This window comes from Protopterus annectens, chromosome 4.part1 (assembly GCF_019279795.1).
Source record: "Protopterus annectens isolate FY-2018-M chromosome 4.part1, PAN1.0, whole genome shotgun sequence".
NCBI classification, from domain to species: domain Eukaryota; kingdom Metazoa; phylum Chordata; order Ceratodontiformes; family Protopteridae; genus Protopterus; species Protopterus annectens.
In genome coordinates this window covers 940838768-940844767 of record NC_056734.1, presented here as the reverse complement: position 1 = coordinate 940844767, position 6000 = coordinate 940838768, and positions in this window count along the sequence as shown.

Genomic DNA, 6000 nt, shown 5'->3' with positions numbered 1-6000 from the left:
CAATACAAAACTGTTATTTCTCAGAAACCAAAATGGGTCCTTCAATCCCTTTCAGTCTCTGTAATACTCTATGACAAGAGTGCCGTATCAAGGTAATAAGTACTGTAGGAGCAAGTGCTAGGTTTAACAGATAGAGAATAGTCTACTTGGAGTCAAGTGGAGATGATCTTTTTAGTTATAGGATAAGCTGATTAGATCAGTAGTATAGTTCGAGGAAGGTAGTTTTAAGGGAAAATTTGAAGAGTGGACTTTAGGTAGCCGAATAGTTTAAACCTGCTCTAACCGGCTGCCCTAGTGTGCAACAGTGGCAGCTCGCTTAAATCAAGGCTTAACGCTGCCAGGCTCAAGGCTTTATACCAGGGGCTGGAAAGCTAGAAACTGGCCCAAAACGACCAATAAACTACTAGTTACTGGCTGAAACCTCACAAAACTGGACAAAGGCAGCTCAATGCTTCCCACTCCCACTGGTAAGCAAGGTAACTTCCTCTCCCAAATAAGGCAAGGAAACAGTACACAGGAACTACAACCAAAGCCCAGGAATCAGCAACTCTGAAACTGGACTAAACTAGTAAAGCAGGAAAAACAAGAGATATTTTTTCTTTTTTTTTTTTTCACAGAACAGGCAGAAACAGGTACAGCAAACACTTATAAACGCTATGAATCAGCTACTACAGCTTACACAGAAGAATTTGCTACAAATACAGTCAAATAGTAACAAACAAGGATTCCAAGTGCAATATTAAGTTAAATGCAGTAAAACAGCTTCAGTGTAACAGAAAGGCAGGCTAAATACAGTCGCTAGGTATTCAGATGTGGAAAGCAACAAAAATTATACTTATCAAGAAAAGTCGCTATTCAGCCTCAGAAGGGCAGAGTCCAGCCTCTCCTCCCACAAGAGTGCAGACCGCAATCCTTCCTAACGTAAAATAACTGGCCTGAAGCCCAAGTGCTTAAACCAGAACTAATACACTTTTAGAATAACAGACACTGAGCTCTCAATCAGCAGTTCCTAACCTAGAAGGATGTAAGCTGCCTGTCCTGCCACCACAGTGCAGGCCACAAACCTTCCTAATGTAAAACAACTGGTCTGAAGCCCAAGTGCTTAATCCAAAAGACTTAGAAATGATAGCTACACTTTAATCAAGTTACTACCAGCAGTAATAAATACAACTGAATACTTTAAAAATGCCTGGATTAGTGCTCAAGTTATACAAACAAAGCTAGATTCAGCAGGTCTGGATCTAGTCTATGCCAAACGAGGTGTACCAATTTCAGTAAGAAGCAGTTCAAATATGCAGGCACTATAAGCTTTAACCAGAAATTCCCAGCTCAGAAGGACAGAGTCCAGCCTCTCCTCCCACAAGAGTGCAGAACACGAACCCTCTTAATGTAAAATAACTGGCCTCAAGCCCAAGTGCTTAAACCAGAATTAATACACTTTTAGAATAACAGACACTGAGCCCTCAATCAGCAGTTCCCAACTTAGAAGGATGTAAGCTACCTGTTCTGCCACTACAGTGCAGACCACAAACCTTCCTAATGTAAAACTGGTCTGAAGCCCAGGTGCTTAAACTAAAAGGCTTACAATGAGTTACACCAAGCAGTAATAAATACAATTGAGTACTTTTAAGATGACTAAGAGCAAAATAAAGTAAGAAAAACACAAATACAGTATATATATATATATTTTTTGAAAGAGAGAAAGGAAAGAGAGAAAGGAGTAGCAGAAACTAAGCTGATTGGCCTTCTCAAATGCTCTCCTGTACTGGGTAGAATGAGGTAATGACGCTAGACTGGGAGGAGGGTCCCAGATCAAATTTACACTAGGGCGGCAACTGCAAAGCCACCAACTATAAAAACACTATACCAACAGGGAGGGAGGGTGGGAAACAAACTGCAGAAGTGTTACTCCCAGCTGAAAAGCAGCAGTGAGCCTTTAAATGAAAGTTTTAAACAGCTAAAGGAGCCACTAGAAAAAAAAAGAGTTTAACTGCAACAAGTTATCATAAACAAACAACCCAACAGATGCTTAATAAGGGTGGACAATTTCCAGTTAATACCTCACACACAGTGAAACTAGCTAGAAAAAATACACAGTACACAAAGTGCTATAAACAACAAAGAAATAAAGAACAAAATAAACCAAAATAAATAAATGACCATCAATATTCATCTCACTGCTGTTAACGATAGGGATATCAAGTTTTGTCTGGGATATTGTCTGAAACCAAATCTTAGGATAAAATAGTATAGTTAAGGCATAATTTTTTTTTTCTGTAGACACAATGGATTTCAAAGGATCAAGCCAAAATAACAGCATGGAAACACTATCCTATTTCAAAACTATGGGTCAGGCTGGCCTTCCCTTCCTTATCTGGAAATTTCCCTAGCATTGCAATCCTATTAAAGGGGAAAAGGAAATACAACATCCAAATGGCTAACATTTATTCCATATTTGAAGAAGGACAAATGCTGTTCATAAAAGAAAGATTTGCAAGTATGTTTTGACACTAAATATGTTTATCTGGGACATCACTCAACTTGTATGGCATACTACAAATGAATTCCCTCTAAAAGTCAGGAAGGTCTCTCTTTAGTCAATGTTTAATTATACTGCATAATTAGTAACTCTAGCAGATCCTTAAAAATCTTAATTCATTTGCCAAAACAAAATAAATGGAATCCCCTTTGGTTACAAATCTGGCACAATTATTTATGACGCCATAAACAGAACCCTAACACCCTTCTATTTATTAAAGCAAATGATAATACACAATTACAGCTATATTATTTTAGTTCTACCAAACTTTCTATTTCTCAAAAGTTAAGGAATATCTTACATTTAAATGATTATTATGAACTATTACAACCAATTCATTGCAAACTTGATTTGAAACTAAATAATATGGTGGTAGAATTATCTTCCTTTCCCTATAGTAAAAAGCAAAAATAAAATAAAATAAAGAAAAGTCAGTCACAGATTATGCGTCTTAAACTCAGTTGATAAAGTATTAGACTGAGTCTATCTAACAGCTCTCTATTGATTACAGGCCAAATTATCTTTTTTATTCAACTCTATGCCGATTCAACTCTAATCTGTCATGCTTCCTCTCCAACTGAACTCCAAAACAGGACACAAACTGTATTCACCTTAGTGGAAACATGGTTCCACCAATGGTGTCTCTTCTTGAACCCAAAAAAAAACAAAACTACTAGTGTTTACACCTACACATAAGACCCCTCCACTCAATCTCTTACTTACCTCTAATAATGACACGGTCATCACTCCCGACACTACCACTAAACTCCTAGGGGTAACTATAGAAAATAACCTCAACTTTGTCACACACATTAACCTAACTATTAAATCTGTAAATAGAAAACTTGGTTCCCTGTATAAAATCAAACCATTTCTCACAGCCTCTGCCAAGATTACTATCGCTGAAACACACCTGATTTCAACCCTCCTTTATGCCTCTCCCATATATACAAACTTAACCAAAAGCAATTTAAATAAACTGGCTACTTCTTACAACAACATAGCCAGATTTGCCACAGGTACCCCATTCAGAACCCACCACTGTCAAAATCTGAAACTACTAGGATGGCTGGAAATACAAAATCAACTACTCTACCAGCAACTCACCTTTATCCACAAAATCTTACACCATCCCACTAATACCCCTATACTCAGTAACCTCCTCAATCCTTATCAAAATCTTCCAACCCTTTGTTCAGCTAATAGATTACAAGTAGCCACCTTAAAAATCTAAAAACAAATCAGGGGACTGTCTGTTTTCTAACACTGTTGGTAAAACATGGAACAAACTCCCAACTGAACTAACTTCAACCACATCCACCCACCTTTTCAGGACCCAATTAAAAATGTTCTTAAAATCCAAATGGCTTTGCCCATGCACCAAGCCTGACTGATACTATCTTCCCTTCCCTTTAGCTTTTTTGACACCAATTCTTCTTCTTCTACTACCTTTCTGTGGCTCTCTCTTCTAAAATTCTAAATACTTTGCTCTCTTCATTCCCTTCATTACTGTGTCAATTTTCTTACACAACATAATAACTAACTAATGCTTATACTTATCTATGATAAATGCTGCACCAAATGACTGAAACAATAATCTTCAGAATGTTACCCTATCCTGCTTATTCCTGCTGAAATAACAAGCTGTACATGAATGCATAGTTATCAAATTGTTTTGAATGTATAGTTATCTAACATCATAGTGTTACCCTAATTTGCTTACAGCTGCTTAAAATCAATTTGTACATGATTGTATAATTATCTAATAGTATTGTGATTGTTTAGGTATCTTTCTGCATTTTGTATTAACTGTATCTTTCTCGGAGCTTTTCTCCTCGGGCCTATATTGAAAATGGACATATATCCAATTAGACTAGCCCGGTCAACAAATGTAAAATAAATAAATAAATAAATAAATAAATAAAATAAATTATTATGCCAAAAATACAATGATATGATTCCTGATCCTTCCAAGATTAACTTTTGAAAAGATATCTGGAAATGCTTAGTGTCAGATAAGCTTATTTCTACATCATATCTGCTTATTAGTAAATATAAGCACAGTGACAGTCTTGTCCCACTTCTTGGACTAATTTAGACAAACCACTGACAACAAATGAAGTCAAAAAGACTATACAAATACATTTAGGACATAGTTCTTTAAAGAAACTATATTGCACACAATATATTATCTTAAGCAATGCTTACAGGAAACTGACACAAAAAGTATTATATTTTCAGACTTGTCCATCATCATCATGTAAGGCATGTGAATTACCAAACACAGATATAATTGATGTTTTGGGAATGTCAGTGTACATAACAGCTTTAGACTATATTAAAACATAAAGCAAGGCAGTATGGCTGCCAACAAAAGCTTATTACTTGGAATTTTGTGATTCTGCATATATCTCATGAGAAATGACACACAGAGACCTACATATGCTTATAACAGTATTTATGTTATTAAACCTCTATATCACACAAAACTGTCTTAACCTACAAATGATAAATTAGAATGTTTTTAAAGAGATGGCTACTAAATAAATTAAGGTTTTTAAATTCGCAATACAAAATAAAAAAATACTTCCCTTCTTAAGGTCTGTTGGTCAAAAATACTGGATATACTTACCTAACAATACTGGATCAGTGAAATGACTTTTCGTCTCTATTTTACATTAATTAATACATGTTTAGGGGAAAATTGAGACCAAGTTATATAGCACATTGTATGAATTTCTATTTAAATAAATGAAAACAATACAAAACTGTTATTTCTCAGAAACCAAAATGGGTCCCTTCAATCCCTTTCAGTCTCTGTAATACTCTATAGTATTTATTGAAAGTGCATAGCACTTGTGTATTTAATGTCTGTCGTTGCATTTGTGTGTGTGTGTGTGTGTGTGTGTGTGTGTGTGTGTGTGTGTGTGTGTGTGTGTGTGTGTGTACTTATATATATATTTCTTTGTTAGTTTGTTGATCTATTTGATTTATACTTTTTTGTCATTAATAATGTAATTTTAGTCAAATACATATGCAACTAAGAGATTGGATACAGTCTAAAGGGATGCAATGCATACCTCTCAACTGTGCAGATTTTCGCTGTATATCCAGATGTTTGCTTTATATTTTTGGCCTATTTTTCATAAAATTGCGGCTTTCTGGCAAATTAGTGGCAAATCATTAAAGATTAAAGTTAGAAAATAATGATAGACATTTGAGTTTTAGACTTCATACCCTTCAGAAAATTCATGTTAATGCAAAACCTGTTATTCTATCAATTTTCTAAGTCTGTAAGAGCAATATTTCAAAATTGTCACAGTTTGTACAACTTTTTTTATGGCTTTGTCCAGATTTCTTACTCTAAGAGGTTGAGAGGTATGATGCAATGCTATTAACTATCTACTTCCATTTGTGACATAATAAGATAAACTATGTCCCTACCAACATTTCTCAAAAAT